Raw genomic sequence first — 22,178 nt, 5'->3', positions numbered from 1 at the left:
TGACTGACATTGTCAAACGCACCTTTTAAATCCAAGACTAAGATGGCTTTCGGGCTGTCCCTCGAGCATTTCAGCATAACCTCTTCCTTCAGTTGAAGAAGGATGTCCCGCGTGGAGAGGTGATTGCGAAATTCACACATGGTATGTGGGAACATGTTATTTTGTTCAAGGTACTGCTGTAGCCTTTTGTGGATGACGTGCTCTAGAAGCTTTCCCAAACACGAGGTTAGGGATATCGGGCGCAGGTTCTCGGTGCTCTGTGGTCTTCCGGGCTTCGGAATAAGGCGCCCCTCTGCCGTCTTCCAGTCTTCCGGAAGTTGGCCCGACCTCCATACCGTGTTCAGGTGGGCGGTGAGTTCAATGATGAAATCATCATCCAAGTTCGCTAGAAGCTTGTTGGTGATGCAGTCCACCCCTGGGGCTGTGTTGCGTCTGATGGTCTGCAGTGCCGCTTGTACTTCATAGATGTTGATGTCTTCATCCAGTTTGAGATTTGGCTGTCCCGAGTACGGCGGTAGTGGCGTTTTCGGATGGACGGGGAGGTACTTGTCCAGGAGGGACTTCATGAGGGCACTGGAATCTCCTGGGTGCGACTGAATTATTTTTTGCATGGTTTGGTTTGAATCGGTCTTGCTTTTTGAAGGGTCCATAAAATATCTGAGCAGTCTGTAGGTCGTTGATGTACTGAGTTTGCTCCGGAGACTGTCGCAAAGGGATAGCCAGCTTTCTTTGCACAGGTGAGCCGCATAGCGGGCTGCTTCTTCTGTTAGCAGGGCTATTCTCCTTTTCAAACGACGATTAAGGCGCTGTCGTTTCCAGCATTTGATGATGCTTCTTCTCGCTTCCCAGAAGTGGAGGAGGTGAGGGTCTACACAGGGGGTTGTAGTGGTTGTCCTAATTATTTTTGTGAAAGAATTCATATCATTGCGGAGTTGGGTAGCCCATTCCTGTAGAGTGAGCGGTGGGTTGGTTGCACTGTCGAATCGGGCTTGTTCCCTTCGCTCACGAAACTTAGGCCAGTCCGTGAGGCTCGCCCTGCCCAGAGGAATAACCCATTCTTCTCCAAGTATTGTCGTGGCTAGGATCGAATGGTCACTTCCCAGGTTTTCCCCGGTGTGAGACCACATAGCCGTGACGTTCCCCGAAGTGATGGAGAGATCAGGGGACGTGTCTTTGGAGACGCTGTTTTCCATACGCGAGGGAGTATGCGGGTCCGACAGCAGGATGAAGTTTTCCTCTTCAAGGACTGGAATGCAAAGCGGTTCCTCTCTTGTTGGTGTAGCTGTATCCCCACAAAGGGTGTGCCGCGTTAAAATCTCCCACGATGATGAGCGGATTAGACAGTGCAATGCCTTTTGCTTGCTTGATGACGAAAGAGAGGCATCTTGGCCTCTTAGACGGCAATATATGTTTAGTAAAAGGCTCTGCGCCACTTTAACTTTCCTCGGGACAATTTCCGTTAGTATTCCAATTTTTTCCGACTGCTGGAGCGGGTGCTGTATAGCTGTGATTCGTTTGCTTACTAGCGTGGCGAGAGAACTTGAGGGTCCGTATTCATATGAGATAAAGCCGGGATGTTTTGCCGGGGAGTTTGTTTCCTGAAGAGTAACGACATCTGGTGACTCCTGAGCCGACGCAATGTACTGAGCCAATGAGCTGGCCTTGTTCTTGTAGCCCCTACAGTTCCACTGTCATATGGTGAGTTTAGACCCCTACGTAGGAATGCGTCTATTCTTGGGTGTTGCCATCTTGGGAAGTGGCATCCTCTGCCAGGTGGAATGGTGAAACCTGATGTGGCTCCTAATTGTACGGTGACATCGCTATCGTCTGAGAATGCCTGCCGAATGCACTTCGCCCCATTCTTATCCTTCTAATTATCGCGGCCTCATGGTTGGGATCAGGGGTCACTACGTGGCCTAAGTAACTGGCCTAAGAATGGCAGCCTACCATTGTCCCTGAAGAGGAAAGTGTATACAGCTGCATTTTAGCGGTACTCACCTACGACGCAGAAACTAGGAGGCTGACTAAGAGAGTTCAACTTAAATTGAGAATGACTCAGCGAGCGATGGAACGGAGGATGATAAAGGGACCAGAAGAGAGCGGAGTTGGTCAGGTAACAAACGCGTGTTAAGACATATTAGTGAAAATTAAGAAGCAGAAATGGACGTGGGCAAAGCATGTAATGCGAAGGCAAGGTAACAGTTGGTCATTAAGGGTAACAGAGTGGATCCCCAGAGAAGGTAAGCGTGGCAGGGGGCGCTAGAAAGGTTGGTTGGTAGCTGAGATCTAGAAGTTTTCGGGGATAAAGCGGTCGCACTTAGCACAGGACCGGGATAATTGGAGATCTATGGGAGACGCTTTTGCCCTCCAGTGGGCGGAGACAGGCTGCTGTTGCTGCTTATGATGATGATAATCGTTATTGTAGTAAGCGCAAAAGGCCAATGAATGGGTAAGGGGCTATTTAGCTGAATTTTACGAAGATGTGGCTGATGATTGAAATACTCCCTAATGTGAAATGTGTGCGCAGAGAGAACTGCAGTCTTATAAGTGACGGCGCATAGCTGTTCCCTCTCACGAAGGGATTGATTGCTGGATCAGCGAACGCACGAAGGCGCGCGATATACTCTCGCGTCGTCACGCATCACCGTAGGAGACCATATCTCGCGGCTTTCGCCATAATTTCACCCTCCGCTTTCCTGTTCCCTCTACCTTCAGTGGCCTCTTCGTTCTCTCGGTTATCCCGTAGCGCGTCGCCGCCGGGGAGAGTGTCTCACGCCGTCTCGGCAACCAGCTGCTCGGCCAGTCCAGTCGTGTCCTGAAAGCCATCCGTCAACTCTTGGCCAAGAGGCGTGGGTGCTCACACACTTGGGCACTTCGAGTTTACGATGCTATGGTGTGCCCCGCAGTCCTCTACGCTATGCCCCTTGTCACCGTCAAGCCAACACGGTGGAGGAAGCTCGAGGCCGAGCATAGGAATGCACTTCGGACCGCTCTAGGCTTGCCACGCTCGTCGCAATGCGCGGGCACTCTTGTTGAAGCCGGTGCCTGGCCCCTCGCACTCCGCGCCCTACAGCGAGCCCTCAATCACGTCGAGCGGCTCCATATGGCTCCAGACGGAGGCGCCCTCCTTGCACGGCTACGAGAAAGACCTCACTCTCGAATGGGTATGATTGTCCGTAACTTCGAAACGGTGATAGGCCATCCCCCGACACTTCATACCTCCTCCACCCCACGTGACGAATGAGATCCCCATAAGTGCAACTCTACCGCCCGTGGCCTCAAAAAGGATAACTCCACTGTGTGAAATAAGGCATGAAGCAGCGGCCTGCTGGAAGAACCTTGAGGGCACGTGCTGATATTCACCGATGGGTCCGTGCTTCCAGACAAGGGGGCGGCGGCTGCAGCATCCATCGCGCCTGCCTTCGCTTCGGACAGGCAATGCCGCCTGCCAGTGTCCAGCAGCTCCACAACGGCCGAAATCGCGGGCCTTCATTTGGCTGCGGACATCATCAAGGAGTGCGAGCAGAACCTCATCAACCGGAAAGTAGCCATCCTGTGAGATTCGAAGGCTGCCATCCTGAGGCTCGACCGGGCCCACCTCAGCTGTCTCGCTGTACGACTTCTTGCCAGCAAACTGCACAGCCTCAGCGCCAAAGGCCTTGGCATACATTTGCAATGGCTACCCGCTCACGTAGGAATCAAGGGAAATGAGGAGGCTGATCGCCTGGCAAAAGAAGCGCATCATCCATCCACTTGGATGAGTGAGGCAATCAGCCCCCTGGACGTCGCGCGGTACCTTAACCGAAAGGACCTCTAAGCCATGCACCCTGACTCCCGAGTTGCATCCCGCAAGCCACCGCAGCCGCTTCCTTCGAGGGGACTGACCCGAGCTGACCGTGCTCGCCTTCTTCGTTTGCGAATCGGCTGTCAACGCTGCGCGGAAAGAAGACACAGGCTTGGCATCGTTACTTCACCCGCCTGCCCACACTGTCTTGCAATAGACACTCGCGCATGCACTGTGCGAGTGTCCACAACATTCCCAGGATCGATCGGCGCTGAGAGCGTCGTATGCGAAACTGGGACTGCCTTCATGCATCTAATCAAAGCTGTTGTTCCGGGACTGTCACACATCAAATCTCGAAAAAGCGTTCTGTGCCCTGCTGGACTTTTTAAAGGACACGGGACTCTCGGACCGGCATTGATGCCACCAGTGCTGTCCGTGCGTTCGCTTGTGACGCGTCATCTGATTCTCCCTTTCTGTCTTGTTTCTATCCGCCCTCTTTTCTGTCTGTCCTCCTCCTAGACTCAGTCTTGATTCAGGAACCCTCAGCTCGAGGGGCAGTCATCAGCTTATTCGACTTTCGTTTCTCTTCCAATAAAGCAACTCTCTCTCCCCTCACACTTTCACCATACTTCCCTCCTCCGCTTCCTGCACCTTCTATCTTGCTCGTCTTCGGTGTCCCCTTCGTTCGCTCGGTTACAACGAGAGACGGCGGTGCCGTGAAACCACAGGAGCGGGCACTTAAGGGTTGCGCACTAAAAGACATTCGAGAAACCATTACGAGTAACGCGAACCTAGACGAACAGAGCAGTTACGTTACTCTGCCATCAGCTCCGTCACCGCTGCACCGTTGGTGCACGGCAGTGAGACACAAGTAGCTGTACTTCAAGCTCCTCTGATACAATGGCTCAGAACCTGCTTTATACGATCTCCCGAAGATCCGCAAGCCGAACGTCCCGATGCGACCGATAGTAGACTTCACACGTTCACCCTTTTTTTTTGCACCAGTTTTTGCACCACTCGTTGCAGAGGGTTCGACTTTCATACGCAACTCCTCAGATTTTATTTAACAGGTGCGCGACGTCCCGGTGGACGACAAGTGGACTTGGTGGTGGAGGTTTGTCGGACTGCCCTGCAACATGACGACGGTTTGTGTGATACAACCCGTATCGAAGCATCAGGTCTCCTGAAGCTGTTGCCGTTCTGCCTCGGAACACTTATTTTCTTTTCCGGGGGGCGATCTGGCACAGCCATGGGCGCATCTATCTCAGTGACAACCGCAACTTTACCATAGAAGCATTAGAAACTCGCGCACTGTCTTCATTCGAACCACGACCCAAGGTCTTTCTGAGGTACATGGACGAGGACTTGAGCTAACTGTTGTAGTAGTGGTTCAACACACGCTCATTAGCGCCAAAGAAATTGGGAAGGCCCTAAGCGAATACTTTTACAGGGAAAAGTCGCGAATAATCTTTCGGCGTTCTTCAATAGGACGGCACTGTCAGAATTGCCTCAACACACGGAAGCCGAAAATGCCACATACCGCCGTGCTGACTTACCACCGACGACGACGAGGAAATGTCTAGCGAGGAAACTGACAAGGACGGGCGGTGACGTATTGAACAAGTGTGCGAAGCTGGGCGAGTCGGAAAGGAGGCATGATTCAAGGATTCACAGAGCGCGCAGCCTATCTCAAGATCTCATGGCCGTTTTGTCGTAAAAACAGCTTTACGCTCATATCTCATGGTTAGTCTCACGTGCTCGGCAGCCACGTAAAGATGTGAAAGGGTTTCACAAGGTAAAAAGGCAAGCAATTTAAATATCAGCACAATCACCATGGGCACAGAAAGGGGCATCCACTGTTCCTACCCGTTACGAACGGTTTTTCTTTTCGCAAAGACCACCGCCGACACCCCAAAATAAAGAGAAAGATAAAACCAAGACATCCACTCGCGAGCACAGATGCAAGCTGAGAGGATTGCGCGAGGAGGTGTATTCACTCCACCAATCGCAATGTCTCGTAGTACAGTCAAATACCGTTATTACGAACCTCAGATTACCGATTTTTTCTGATTAACGAACATTTTGGAAATCCCCTAACAAATCCCGATGAATTTCTATGTAAAAATATTTCACTACTACGACTTTCAGAACACCGAATATTTCAGAATAACGTATCGAATTTTGTCATCTTCATATAAAACAACACTTCAAAATAACGAATTCTGAGTGTACGAAATTTCTCGTGTTGGTGTGAACGACGACTAATGGTCGGCATGTACAACTATCATCATCAACATACTAAAAGCGCGTTAGCTTTATCGCCATCGCCTTCGCTTGGGCGGTCTCGCTTCCTTGCAAGACCATACATTTTAAGGGAAGCAGCTGCAAAGGTGGCGAGAAGTCGAAAGTACGAGTTTCTGTATTGCTGTGCTGCAATGCCACAGGCACTAAAAAGCTCACGCCCTTGGTAATCGGAAAAAAATTCCCCCGCACCTCCCCGAAGGGAATCGTGCAGAAATGCGAATGCATTGGGTGCACCGATGAGTGTTTTGCGAGTAATGGCGTAATTAATGACGGGAGTGTGAACGTAATCATTTATTCATCAGCACCTGTTTGTGTTATCGTTGTACCTGACGGCCACAATCACTGCCTTGTGATCGCTAAAGTGCACGGTCAAAGGGTCTTTGAGAAGCATACGCGCGTCACAGTTTCACATAAAGACCAGATCAATGCAACTCCCGTGAATGGTAGTGGGGCACGTGTCGAAGCCGGCAGAGAGACAATGCATAGAGTGCCTGGTCTGCATGTACTCGACCAACCACTCGCCACTCTTCTTGCGCACGTCAACGTTGAAGTCGCCAACCAAGACTATGGGGTCAGAGGGTTTGGAGCGCACGCGCACACTTTCCATAGCCGCGTCCAGCTGCGCGGCAACGGCGTCTCGAGCGAGGTTGGGCGCGAGGTACACGGTCACCACAAAGACTCCGTCTCCGGTGTAGGCAAGGGTGTACAAGTCCTTGTACGGAGACGTGTCTCGAACGGGAGACGTGGCAACGGCGTGCGATATCAAGTTCCCTCGGGCGTGTCCTCTCCCCTTGCCCTCCGCTACTCCCGCCCGAGCTACCACCTGCTCCGGTTGCTAGGCGCGCCACAGCTGTTGCTAGGGGCGAGGAGGAGCGCGGAGAGATAACACCTGCGGGCGCACGCCGACGGAGCACGACAACCCCCGACTAAGAAATGCATTCGCATTTACGACGACGACGACGACGAAGGCAGAACTACGAGGCGCGCGCTTACGTGCGCTCGCGCTGGAGGAATGCAGGCGCACGCCGGCCAATGGAGCAAGACAACCCCCGGCTAATAAATGCATTCGCATTTAATACAAAAGCCTCGCTGCATGAAAAATTTGGTCTCGTTGCCGTGCGATTACCGATCCAATTTACGCGCGTGGATGACGCCAGAGCTGTTTTCCGAATGTCTGCTCAAGGTGGACGATGAGATGAGGAGGGCGGGCAGAAAGGTCCTCATTATCGTGGACAACTGCTCGGCACACCTTGTTAACGTTCGCCTCACAAACGTTCGGCTGGAGTTTTCCCTCCGTACTGCACGTCCCTGCTGCAGCCGCTGGGCCAAGGGTTCATAAAGAGCGTGAATGCTCATTACTGGAGGCATCTCGTCAAGCGTGTCCTGATTAACTTTCGAATGGAGGTCGCGACCGCATCAATGTGTGACAGAACGCGGAAATGATTACCGGATTCTGGTGGAGCGTGACAGCGACAACCATCGGGAAATTCTGGAGGAAGGTTGGCCTACTTACGACGCCACCTGAAACCGAACACATGGTGCCAGACAGTGAAGAATGCGATGCATGGAAAGAAGTCGCAGAAAAGCTCGCCGTGGACGCTGCAGTCACCTTTGAAGATTACGTGCAGTGCGACGGTGAAGCATGCACGTCTTCTGAACTGACGACTGATGACATCGTCAGCACCGTTCCTCGCGACGATGGAACCAGCGACGAGGACGCCGAGAGCGACGACGACGACGCTGAGACAGCGCCCGCAAGCCAAGGCGAAGAAACCGTGTCTAACGCCAAAGTTTTGCGTAGCAAAACATCGTAGCAGTGCGTAGCAAAATTGCGCGCTTTTCTTAGCAGGTGCACCAATGCCACCGAGGCAGTGCGCAAGAGTGTAGACAGCTTCGAATCGTTCGTCTTGCAGCAGTTGAGTGGCACATGTCAGGCAAAGATCACCGATTTCTTCAAATAAACGTGCATGCAGACCCGCGTTACAGGCTAACGCAATTGCGCACGTGTTCCCAGTAAAGGTAGGTGCAGGCTTTTGTTACGTTCACAATTTTTACCGCGCATTTTTTTCACTATAACGGTTATTCAAAATAACGAACTATTTTGAGTGGTCCCGTGAAATTCGTTCTATCGAGATTTGACTGTATAGAGCTCGGGAACCTAGCTCCATAGAGCTCGGGAACATAGAGTTCGGGAACAAGCTCCACAATACCATCCAGCAACACTGCCTTACAGTTCACACTGACTCAACGTATTCAACTCGTATCGGGAACAGTGTTACGTGGGATACTAGTCCCGACCTCACGCTGATCAAAAACGCCCCGCAGACAGAGTGGCAAAATCTGGAAGAGTCACTGGGCAGCGATTACAAGATTGTCAGACTGCCATCCCAACCACCCCTTTACGTCCAACGCTGAAGTTCACAATAATAACTTATGCACCTTTCGCAATGGCAGAGCCCAAAACGATACAATCGTCATAAATTCGCTTGAGGAATTGATCGTGGCGCTGCACCAGGATCTAAACAAATACTCGAAAGAGATCGCCCTCATCCCACATGCACCTGCTGTTCACGCCTACCTCCTCCATCTTTGGGATGCACGCAAATGCCTCCAACAAAGACGGAAGAGGCAGAAACACGACAAAAAGCTTGAAAGCAGGATAGTGGAGATCAGGTGGCAAGTAGCGGAGCACGCAGCCGAGCTCAGCTACAAAACTTGCGTGAGCTCCGCGACAGCTTACAGGGCACGCTGTGGGCGGCAAAAACATGAACGCTGCTCTGCCACTTGCTGTACCTCACACACAAGGTGGAGAGCCAGGAAGCAACCCAGTGCTTGCTACACTCCGATCCTGGCAGCAACGACTGGATGAGCTACAAGGCAAGTACATTGGCCCAACCTTACCCCAATGGCTCCTCGCATGCACGACGGCCGCCCCAACTCGGAGCTGGACATACCAATTAACGACTCAGGAGGTCTGACAGGTACTTCAAGGCCTGACCCACAACACCACTCTGGGCAAAGACCGGGTCGCAAACAAGCGTCTCGGGAGCCTCGACGATGCAAGCATCCGAACCTCAAGAGGGTACTTCAATGAGCACTGGGAATGTGGCACAATACTGGTCCAATGTAAACACGCAAAAATGGTGCTTCTCCAAAGCCAGAATAACCTACGAAGCTGGACATATGGAGCCCCACATATGTCCAGTATGAAGTCGTGCGTATAGGGAAGCTTTTTTAGCGTGTGATTTTGGCCCACCTACCACCATACAAAGAAGCCGAAGACATTTACCCGAACACAATGTTCGGCTTTATACCCCATCTGTCAACTCATGACATCCTCCTTCAAATAAAGGAAGACATCTTGGCCCACACTTCCCCTCACTTTACCCGGAATAACTTCGCTCTGTATTTGAAAGGAGCGTTCGACGATGCGTGCCACGACGCCATCCTCGAAAACCTAAACAACACCAGTTGTGGAAAACAAATGTTTCAGTATATCCAGGCATTCATCACAGATTGCACGGCGACTTTATCCATAAGATTACGGGGAACCGCCCTTAGAACCACGGCCAACCGGGGAACATCGCAAGGAGTGGTGCTTTCCGCAACATTATTTATTATCGCAATGATGGAGCTGCCGCAACAACTTAACACCATCCCGGGGATCAAACACGCGCTCTGCGCTATTCATATCACGATTTGGACTACTGGTGAGTCAGAAAGCGACATGCAGGATGCACTCCAGCAAGCCGCTAACGCCGTCCAAACAGTACGTATGTATGCGAGGCCTTGAATGCTCCCCGGAGTCTGAGCTCATCATTCTGAGACGCAAGCACCCGGCAGGCCACTAGAACCCGTCCTAATACAATTACAGTTCCAGGGCAGCGGCATCCCCATAGTCCAGACCATCCGTATACAGGAACTTTACATCAAGGAAGACGGAGGAGGAACGCTGTCCATTCGGTGCCTCGACCACACCGTCTCACAAATGCGGATGGTGAGCCAACTCACAAACCGGCATGACGGTATGAAGGAGGAGGATGTCATCAAACTGGTCCAAGCCCTGGTTGTAAGCCGCGTGGTGTACTCCAGCCCTTACCTCCCGTTGAAACCAAGGGAAATGAATCAAAGAAAATGGAAAAGCAAGCGGTCACAACCACCGTCACCACACCGCCAGAAGCAAGCTGGATGCGCTAGGGGTGCCTAAAGTGCGGGAAATCATTCATACTACCTTGTTAGCCAACTAGAGCAGCTTAGACAAACTTCGCCGGGTCGCACGGTGCAGAGGCAGCTAGCCTTTCGGAAAGCGGTCAAGCGGATCCAATCACCCTCGACCATAAGCTGTGCCACAGGACATCCGTATGCTCATCCTGATTACTCCAATCTCACGAAACACGCACCCCGAGTATCAGCACAGCGCATGCAAACACGGATACAATCCCTGCAACGAAAGAACTCTGACCACCCGCATGTGCGATTCGCGGACGAGGCCCGCTACGCATCCCACCCAACCACAGCCGTAAGCGTTATCAACGGCTAAGGCGATGTCGTTTCCACCACGACCATAAAAACTGGGAACATCGCCGAAGCCGAAGAAACGGTCATCACACTGGCGATAACGTCTCGAACTGTGAAAAAACTCCTTCACATAATCAGAGACTGCCAACAGGCGTGAAGAAACTACGGCAACGGTCGCATCTCAACATTCACCCTCCGAGTGCTAAAAAAGCACAAGGAGTTCCTGAACACGACTGCGCTAACATGGACGCCAGGTCACACAGGGTTCCACGGAAACGAGCAAGCACACATTACAGCCCGACAATGCACCCTTTGGGCACCGCACCAGCCACCCCATGACCCAGAGCCTATCCAGCCACAGTAGCGTGCACTGGTGCAACACCACCGACTTGCCAGATGTGCGTGTACCCACCACAGCACCAGAAGCTCACCCGAGATGAGGCTGTAGCCTGGCGGTAACTAGGTGCACATTCCCCCATCTTAGCTTCCTGCATATCATAACCCCACCTTTTATCCACCATATGACGACACTGCATGAACGTCCAACACTGTACCCCACCACGTGGCTTGCCAGGACAGACCAGCAGCCTCCAGTACTCGCACCCCCACCCTCGAGCAGTGCGAGGATGCGCTGTGCAGCTCGGGCCCTCAGGACCAGCGACAGTTGGTGGAATGGGCACGCAGGACAGCAGCCACCGCAGGAGGCCTGGACTCAGGGCTGCTCCCGCTTTCCAGCGCGAACCTCCTTTCAGTAGAAAGAAATGTTTTACCACCACTACCACCCCTGGTCGAGTAAGATCTTTGACGGGAAGGAAGGCGCACGGGTAAGGAGTGCTCGTGCCGCCTTGTGAGCCACACCGCGCACTGGGAAATGGCGATGGCAAGCGAGCGGAACGAGCTTCGGAGAGTGCTGTGATGGCGGCCGGTCGAGTGGTGACCCGGCTGCAAAGTTCAACCGAGTGTTCAGCAGCAGATCTACAGAAGCACCAACCAGGCTTTTGTCTTCACATTATTAGAAAGTTCTAAACATCCCCTCCAATCTTGTTCATTTACAAAGAGCCTGGGGATAACCCGGATGTCCGACCAATTAGCGATTGGGCGGTGGAACAGTCCACTTGTCCATTTAGGGAGGCGGGCGTAGGGGGCATGTCGCGCAGTCGCATCCTACAGAAAGTTTTCCCCCTTATGGTGGCAGGGTCGCACCGGGCGGCGTCGTGCCTCTGAAGCCACTGATGCACAGCCCCAGAGTGAGCCGACGCGACTTTCTCGCATGCGAAATTCCTTCTGCCTGGTCGGTGCCGGGCATGGCGTTGGCCAGCGGTCTTTTGTCGGCTGTCTCGGTGTTGAATATTGCCCAGGAGCCAGAATATTCAGGCTCGTAGAGGGAAGGCATTCGAAAGCTGTGTCGGGTATTGAACTTTGGATATTTGCAACACAAGGAAGGCTGGCGGGACTGGAAGGACGGGAACGTGCGAGTCCCGTCCGTCTCTTCTACATTCTGTCTGTTAACTATAACGACTGTAATGGAATGGCGCCCAACTTGGCCAACGCAAAACCACTTCTTCTATACTCGCCATCACCATCACCAAAAAGAAAACGCCGTTACAGTTTTAGGTGGGGAGTACCTTAGGACCGCACAATGCCCGTGCGCGTCCATTCGTGCGCACACCACCATCAAGCGAAAATCAAGCGAAATTCGATTTGAGCCGCGAGTTGCAGTTTCATTTAGGGAATAATAAAGGTGCAACTCACGGCTCAAATCGAATGACGGTCGGGGCACAAATCGGATGTGACTCGGGGCGCAATCTGAATGTCATTTCGAGTCTCCGTACTCCACCCCCCCCCCTCGCCATTATCCACGGAGTGGAGATGCTGCCATTTTTTTGTAACAAAATTCAAGTGCCACTGTATTTAATAGACGAATATACGTGCAGCAAAGTCATTCTAACGCTTCACCTAGCATCATTTCATCTGAAGCATTTTCTTCCTCTAGGCTCCTGAAACATCCATTTAAGCATACCGTTTCAAACACTGCGATATCGGCATATACACCCCACTTGTCTTATACTAAGGTAAAAGGCTTGGTGTCCCATTCTGCAAAAACCCGCGGTTGTGCGGAACAGAAAATGGCCGCCGCGGTAAAGAGTAAATAAAATAAATTTCAGTATGCCTGGGATTTGAACACGGATCTCGGACTTTAGATGAGCTGCGGGCGTAATTACCACCGTGCTATCGGCGCACGCTGGCAGCGGTGGAAAAAGTGTTGTCGGAGTTGTTCCCTTCTTCACGTCACTGACTGATTTGATCAATTATGAGGTTTAACGCGCCGACGCTACAGGCACATATCCACATGGGGAATCGGCAAAGAATCGAGAGCTTTGACGGGATAATGTGCTCGCTTGATAAATACATGGATCAGAAACGTAAAATATACAAAATAGTGCGTGACACGTGCACGTGGTGGCACCTGAGTAGCTCATATTCACAGCCATCACGCCGAGTTCGGATTCTACAGGGAAGCTATGCATGTACCGGTCTGCTTGTTGAAACACTTTGGGCCAAAAGACGAAGAAACGAAAGCCAAAAGACAGACGCAGATACAATGCTGAAGTTAGGAAGTCATTTGCAAGAATCGCCGGGCTTTCGCCTTCAAAACACGCAAGGCTGCTTAGGTGCGCCGATTAATTTTATTGCTTGCTATAACACACCTGTTTCTGTTTGCTGAATCTACCGGTTATCACCAGTATTGCGATATGATACAAGATCTGTTCAAAAACATCCAATTTGCGCATATCACGCTCCAACCTGCAACAATATATTCTTGAAATAAATAATTGAGTGTACAAACATCTAGGCACCTGTTCACCACCGCTGCCGTAAGGTTTTTACTTGAGCGACCCCTCAATCGTTGTCCTCGCAGATTCCCGCGTCCGAAAAGTGCGGCTTTTTCTTTCAGAAAATGTTTGAGAAGACCAATAGTCTGCACGATTTGATCACGTAGCATGATCGAAACTTGATGAGATGCATGTGATGCTGTGTACAAAGATCAATGCGCAATATAAATGATCGAGGCCCACCTTATCCACACGTGGAATGGCTGATGCAAAAGAGAAAAACAGCGCTTGAACGGGAGAAGAAATTGTGGCAAGAGCGGACGCTATCTTTTCACACTTTCTTGTACCGTACAAGCGCTGTTAACTTCAGTATGTGCCAACAAGCCCGCAGTAATACGCTTTATTTTGGAATGACTCCTCCATTCGCATGGCGTCCACTGACTCGCTGAAATAGAGCATTATTATATCGAGGAGTTACTGCAATCTTCGCGAATGTACCCTGTAATGCGGAATTGTGCGCTTTCCCTTCACACTTCCCCCTAGTTAGTGGGTTTTTCCCAGGGCATGTTGTCACCGATAAAAGAAGAAAGGAGGGTTTATGGCGTATCTGCGCCCTAGAACACAGTAGGCCGTGATGCAGAAGCACTCGCAAGCAGGCATAACGCGTCCCGCTTTTTCTCCTTCTCTTCCTTCAAGTCTGAGTCGTACGCACCGTGTCGCATACCCGAAGGGGAATTGCAACAGGGAAATCGTCATGACACATGCGCTAATACGGTTGCACAATAAAAGCACTGCGGCATTACCCCCTCCCCTGAGAGGCTTCGCGTTCAAATACTTTTCCGATGGATCCAAAGACGGAAAACGGGAAAAACGACAGTTCTGCGCAACACCACAGTAGTCCGAGGTGGAGTTCAACTAGCGTGAGAAGGCTTCATTCGTGCAACATGGACAACATCAGCTCATGTAGTACCCCATGGGGAACGGTCTGTTTCCTTAGGAATAACCTCCTATTTCACGGCACCCATCCGGCGCAATACTGCGTGTGGGCAGAAGTAGCGTCGCGCAGTAACTTCTGAGAGCGACCTGGGCGACGAACCGAGGTCCACACCTATACTTGTTCTCCTGGCCGCTTGGTGACTTCTTTGTGCCGGACGTTGCACCGCCGCGCTGCATGAGCTTGTTGGTGTTGAATACGCTGAGGCGCTAGCTTTTGTGAGGCTTCTGCGCGCTGAAAAATTTCTTCAGCACCATGAGTCTCAGTGGCGCACTATCAAGGAAGAAGCACCGGGTTGAGCATTGTGATGACATCATGACCATGGACTGAACGGGAAGGGGGGAAGCACGTAGTTTCTTGTGCCACGGTGTTGTAACGAACGTCACATATGGAAGTACATCATCCCCGTTGTGATGGTGTACATCAACGTACAATGCAAGCCTATCTGCTATCGGCTCGTTCAACCATTCTGTAAGTTCATTAGCCTGAGGTCGATACGCGGTTGTCTTACGGTGGCTGGTGCAGCTGAGTTTCAGGACTTCGTCAAGCAATTGTGCAGTGAAGGCAGTCCGTCTGTCAGTTATGATTACCGTGGGGGCGCCATGGCGAAGTACTGTTTTCAACGGAGGTCATCGCAGCCTCTGCTGCAGGGCCCGGGGAATAGCTTTTGTATCACAATAGCGAGTCCAGCAATCAAGCAACAATGATCCAGTTACTGTCAGAGGAGGACAGAGGAAAAGGACCCAAAAGTTCCATGTCCACTTGTTAAAAAAAATTAAGGGTCATTTTTGTGGATATACTGGCTGCAGAAATCTCGCTGGCTTTGTCGGTGGCGTGTTGCGCATTTGGAAGTCACGGCAGGTTCTTACCTACCGTTTCACGCTCTCGGTCAGCTTCGGCCGCTAATGTTTGAGGCGGTGCGCGCAAAGGGGTGGGAGAAGCCGAGATCACCGGAAAACGGCTCGTCGGGACAGGCGCGAAGGGCCCCTTCACGGAGCGTCTTGGGAGCCACAAGTAGGTACGTCTTTTCGGTGGGGTCAAAATTCTTCCTGTACAGCATATCGTTGTCAAGACAAAACGATGTACGGCTGCGTGCGAACATTTGAGGTAACCAAGAGGTTCGGCCTTACAGGTAGTCGATTAGGGGATGAATCCCTAAATCATCTTGCTGTTCTTGAGCCACAGTTGGAGTTACGGCCCCCAGGAGGCCCCCATAATCGTCTCAATCGGTTGAGTCCTGAGCAACTGAGGTGCGTGAAAGGCAGACAGCGTAGCCATGCTTGTGGCCCGACTAGTACACTATTCTGACGTCTAACTCTTACAATCTGAGGCTCCAGAGGGCTAGACGTTCTTAAAGATGTTTCAGGTTCGCCAGGCAACACACGGGGTGATTACTCATTGCAACTTTAAAAGCTCGCCCGTATAAATATGGCCGGCATTTGCTGACCGCCCACACGACTGCTAGGCATTGATTTTCTGTTGTTGACTAGTTAACTTCGAAACGTGAGAGCGTTCGGCTAGCGTATGTTATTACACGCTCGACACCATCTTGCTACTGTACAATCACCGCCCCTGGCCTATATTGCTTGAATCCGTGTTTATTTCCGTCTGTGCGTCCTCATCAAAGTGGGAAAGAACAGCGTGTTCTGTAACCGATTTCTTCTAACGTCATTTCTTGAAAAGCGGGTTAAAGGCTCTGTTATTTCAGAAAAAGTCGGTACAAAGTGTCGATAATACGCACAGAGGCCCAAGAAGCGGCATACAGCTCCTTTGTCATTCTGAATGGCAAATGCGGCTACGGTAGCTGTCTTTTGCGCATAGGGGTGGATGCCTTCGGCACTGACAACGTGGGCTAAAAAGTTCAGCACTTTTTACCCGAAGTGGCACTTCTCTGGTTTCGGAGAAAGTTGCGCAGAGGGGATGGCTTCCCGAACTGCACGAAGTCACGCTAAGGGCGTTTCGAACGTTTCAGAAAATACATTAACGCCTAGTTAGGCAAGGCATGCCTGCCATTTTAGGCTAGATAAAACAGCGTCCATCATCCTTCGCAACACGCCAGGAGCGGTACACAATCAGAATGGGAGGCCTTCAAATTCGCAGAATTCGTCTGGAGTAATAAAGGCGGTTTTTTCACGGTCCCTTTCGTAGACCTCCATTTGTCAGTATCGACCGAGAAAGTCCATCAATGAGAAAAACCTGGAGTGACTGGGCGATCTAAAGAGTCGTCGATATGCGGGAGAGGATATACGTCTTTTTTGTCACCTTGTTGAGTTTCCTATAATCAACGCAGAAACGGAGAGTACGGTCTTTCTTTTCTGCGATGACCACAGGTGATGTCCATGGCCTGGTTGATGGTTGTATGACGATGCTTGTGAGCATTTCTTTCACCTGATGACGAATAACATTCTTTTTCGTTGCCGAAACTCCATAAGGGCGCTGGTGTGTTGGTTGCTCGTTTTCGTCCGTTATGATGCGATGCCTGGCCGTGGTGGTCTATCGCACTCTTAATGACATAGCAAAGCCATCGCTAAAGGAGTATATAATCTCGAGAAGCTGCTGCTGGTGTCACGTCAACTTTCGCAGTTTTTTCGACATGAGTTGAGGGGAATAATTCGGCTATACAATGTAGCTCGGCGCCGTCGCTGTTTTCTTCGAAGTAGGTGAAGGCTGTATTTGGCGGCAAATTTTAAGGTTCTGCGCTAAAATTCGTCCAGAGAATTCCGGTTAGTTCGTTCATGAGGTCAACCAGGCCACGGGTGGCGCAAACTTGCCGACCCAGTAGTAGCGAAACGTTTAGCTCCACGATGTCACAATATGCCGGTGCTCCTGGCATTCAACGGTGACAAACATGCTGGCTTGTTTGGCAGCGTCACGTTGTCTTCGTCTATGCGGAGGGTCGGTCTTCGCTGAGTGTTCTCGTCGAAAAATTGTCTGGGGTGCGGAAAATGTGACGACCAGCTCCCGCAGGTTTATTACAACCACGTTCTCGCGAAGGAAGTCCAAGCCGGCTATAAGCTGCTTTGAGGCGTCATGCAGCACAATGAAGCAACCGGGAAAGGTCACATCATGAATTACAATACTCGCGGTACATATGCCAGTCGGCACCACGAGTTGGTCGCCCGCTGTACGGATTCACCAGCCATTCTGCGTTGTTGTAACCTTTAGAAGGTGTGGTACTTAATCGGGGCATATATGTGGGACGGTAGTGCAGCGCGTGCCCCAGCGCACGAGCCTAGATCGCGCACTGGACGACCGTTGAGGCGGCGGCGCTGTATGTTGGCCTAGCGGAGTACGTTCTCCTGTGCCCCTGCGCATATGCCAAGATCGCGCACTGGACGGATGAATTCATTTCTAGTGGTATCCCCTTTGAAACAGGGAGATGACGTGTCATCTTACCAAACAATACTAGTATATCTATGTTTTATGCTCTCCGTTTAACACTATCCCTGCCCGAGGGCAAGCGCAAAATACTTTTTTTGTTGCTTTTGGTAGCTGTCCTAGGCATTACTCCCCTCTCTGCTTTTCGTCCATCGTCTCCACATCCTTGAAGTTAACTCCCTCTGTCCTACCCTTAAATCCGAAGGCTTCTGGAAGCCAAATATTTCCCTCTTGAAGATTTGAATGGGTACACTCACATTTTGAAACTATGTGCCTGTGGCGACGGCCCCGGAGGGCGAAACAGGAGACGTACGCTCGAGTCGAAGAGTCAAGCCAAAAAGAATAATTTATTCAGTTACGTCATATATATACCCCGTGGGTAGCCCCCTGGTGGTAGAATCACTTAACATCAAAACCGAAACCAAAACCGAAACCCGCGGATACTACATTCTCCTTCCCTTAAATTTTTTTTGTACTTCATCTTTCCCCCTTATAAGGAAAATAATAAAACGAGCAAATGACATTCCCATACTCTACACAAACAACTGACACAGTCCACACAGCAAAGGTAATATCATCCACATGTCGAAAACTAACTGTCCCAAATGTTACTGATATAGCCCTTTCCACTTCCTTTACAGCGCACTTCACTTTCACTTTGAAGGCACTTCCCCCTCACAGCACTCCACTTAAATGTACTTCACTGTATTTGCACTGTTTCCTTTACACTTTTTCTTTGTCCTCTTTTTCTTGTCGGCGGACTCGTCGTCATACTCGACGTCCTCGATCTAGGGCTTATCCTCTTCGTTGCCCTTCTCGGCCTCTCCTTCGGGCTTGTCTGCTTAGTCGGCCTTTTCGGCTTCTCCCTCAGGCTTGTCAGCTTCTTTCTCTTGAACCTCCTGAGCCTCACTTGTGCCCTCCTCAAGTTCAGACGAGTTCGCTCGACATTTCTCTCGAAGATCTGCTAGTTGAAACTTTAGCAAGCGCCTTTCTTCGGCCAATTTCGCTTCTCTCCTTCTGCTTCGTGCTAGCTCTGATACATGACCTGTAGTTCAAGGCGGAGTTGTTCAACCACTTTGCCCAGTTGATCAACTCCAGACTGGCTCTCTGTAGCTGTTTGTCAGCACCGGAAGTGGTCTTATGTGAGAGTTAATTGGAGAGCAGAAATAGCATTTATTCCAAGGAGAGATCTGCCTTCTGGCACCACAAAAAATGAGAGGTTCCTGAATATTTCTGAACTGAGCAGTCGCTGTGAAACATCCTGACACAGGTATGATACCTCCCGAGTAATCTTTGAGAATTCGGGGTGGAGCTTCAAGTGCTATTTGCGTAGCAAAGTGACGCGGAAAAATTTCTTCGGATAGAATTGAGATAGTTGATTCTGTGTCTACCAGAAGGAAGAGTAAAGTGCCATTCACATTGACATCGGCGTAGATAGAATCCTTGCCGTGATAAAATTTAGTGTTGGCCCAGCTGGTTGACGACTATTGCCTTCTCGTCGTCGGGTGGGTCTCGATGTTTCGCAATGGTGGCCGAGTGTGTCATTTCACATGAGGTGACGACGGATGCGTGGTTGCAGAACGCGGCGTACGGCAGGCATTCCTGAAGTGGCCGATTTTACCGCACCGGAAACACGTTTTCCCTAGAGCGGGACATTGTTGAAAAAGGTGTGACATCCTAGTACAGCGGCTGCACACTCGAGGAGAACGCCGAGCACTGGTCCGGGCTAACCTAAGCACCGGACATGAGGGTGATGCACTTCTGTTTCTCCCTGAGATTATAGGGTGGAACTCCCGACGTGTAAAACGGGTGGGGCGCTGTTGCGTCCCATCGATGACTTGAACGACGTCATTCTTGGTTACACGATATTGTGTAAGTAAGCCCTTGCCTTCTGATATGTTTTGTATAACTTGAATGACTTTATCGAACGTCAGACACGGGACTTCAACGAGCAAGCGTCCCCTGGTGCGTTCTGACGCCAGTCCGACGATGAGTTGGTCGACTAATGAGGATGTCTCGTCTGAGCCGAAATTGCACTGTCGACCCACATATTGCACCCGGCGCGCGAAGTCGAGGTCTGAATCTGTTTCTGCTTGACGTAGGTTTCGGAACTGTGTACGGTTGTCTCGGTGTGACGTAGAGCCATCGAAATGAGCCGCGAGGCCCTGCACAAGGTACTTGTACTCGTCTTCATCGCTGGCGCCCGCCGGTCTGGCTGACTCGATGATGTGGGCGATGCGATCTGCTTCCGTCCCCAAAAAGGTCTTTAAGAGTGCTGCTTTGCGTTTCGGCGTGAATTCGTCGCAGCTTGCTGTGAGAAAATATGTTTCAAACGAGCGATGCCACTCGCACCAAGGGATGGCTGGCCTCCCCGGTTCCGGTAAGAATGGAGGTGGCTTTGCGGCTATGTCAGCCATCTTGGCAAGATAATGAACGAAGTGGTGCCGCTTTACTGTGCTTTCTGACTTTTATATAATCCTGGTGCAATAACTACCTCTTGCCAGTTGGCGATATCTTCAAGTATTACCTGATGGTTACATCTTATTGGATGGATTTGCTACGAAGCGCTTGATGAAGGCCGATTTCGGAACGATGTCGCCGGCCGCCGTCTTCTTCCCGATGCGGTCGACCGCGTAGGCCTAACGCTTTACCGAACTTCACTGAACATTTCAGCCGAAATACACAAACGAAAAACTTCCGGACAGTACGGCGGCTTATATGTTACTCAAGACATGTGGGGTGCTTACATTTTCGACGGTTCACGAGTCGGCTGCGCCATTGTGGTGTCGCGTCGGCGACGGCCCCGAAGGGCGAAGCAGGAGACGTACGCTTGTGTTGAAGAGTCAAGCCAAAGAGAATACTTTATTCAGTGACGTCATATATATACCCCGGGGTTAGCCCTTTGGTGGTAGAATCACTTGACATCACAACCGAAACGAAAACCGAAACCCCCCGGATACTACAGTGCCGCATAATTTCCGTTGACTTTCCGCTTACCACGCACCCCATTATTTTCTGAATATGTCCTCAAAGCTGTCTTAGTTCTCAAGTAACCTGCTCTAGCCTCAAAAAGCAAAGCACTGCCCTTGGAGTTATCGTAGACATTTTCTATTCTGATGTCCAACTTGCCCACCCTGTACATCTCTAACGACATTTTCGCCTCCACTTTTTCTCCCCATTTATTCATTTTTACCTCCCTTGCTTCTTTTCTGGTTACCCTGGCTGTCTTTTATTCCAGTGTTGTTTCTGTATTTCATCGTTAGCCTTCTAGTCTTCCTTAACCACTGCATGTTCACACTTTTCATGTACGAGTACCTCAAAACTTTAGCTCCCCACCTACGTTCATCCATTGCTCTCAACCTCCTCTCAAAACTTGTTTTACTCTGAGCTTCTCGAACTTCAAATGACACCCAGCACATATCTCCCTGTTCTGCTTGGTTACTTGTTTTCTCATGTGCTCCTAAGGCCAAACGGCCACCGTTCTCTGGTTCACTTCAAGGCATGAAAAAGCGTCGGATTTTAAGCAGAGTAGTGCATTCGCAAATGTGAGGCCCGGCACCATTACTCCTTTCCCCATTCCTCTCCCTACTGCACATTTATTATACCCCCACAGAGCTCTATGCTTCATTATAGCTGCGTTTCGCTTGCCTTAATTATTAAGTTGCTCCTCGTGATTCTTAAGTAGTTGTCCCCTTCGTTTACCCGCATCCGCAAATATTTATATTCCTTGACTCTGTGCACGCTGAATTGACACTGAGTCAGTGCTTGTGTCATTAAAAGTTATTCATGTGCAGCTTTCCCGCTCATGGCAGTTCTTTCAACAGTGATTATTTTGTAGTTATTTAGCTATACGTAAAATATTTTCCCGCAGGTAATATTGGGGGTGAAAACTTGCTTTGTGCGCAGTTTCAAGTCTAGCTCGTTGCGCGACTAAGCTCCAGAGCCATGGAAACTACCCCACACAAATGCATGGGGGCTACCATTTGACAGTGAATTACACAAAAATATTCAAAATCCTGGAAAGTTCTTTTAGAGTTTTCGTCTCCATGTTGACTTCTTGATTTATGCCAAATATGACTTTCCTGATGTGGTTGTGCTAGGTTCCTGAGAGGTCGAAATTTTGAGCGAAAAAGCTGAGGATGATTCCCGATTTTTCACTGCTAAAACTTAACCCGAGGTTTGTGGCTTCCTGGCCACTAATTTTTATGAGCCATCGCATATCGCTCTTGTTATCAGCTAAATGAAAAATGTCGTCTGCGAGTAACATTCCCGGAATACGCTGTTGTACCACTTCGCCTTGCCACATATGCGCTAGTTGAACCCTAATTGACTTTCTTTTAGTTTCTTTACTAACACTACCATGTAA

The sequence above is a fragment of the Haemaphysalis longicornis genome, unplaced genomic scaffold (assembly GCF_048455015.1).
Source record: "Haemaphysalis longicornis isolate Haplotype H1 unplaced genomic scaffold, Haemaphysalis longicornis Haplotype H1 scaffold_1, whole genome shotgun sequence".
Lineage (NCBI taxonomy): Eukaryota > Metazoa > Arthropoda > Arachnida > Ixodida > Ixodidae > Haemaphysalis > Haemaphysalis longicornis.
This window is presented reverse-complemented; position numbering follows the sequence as displayed.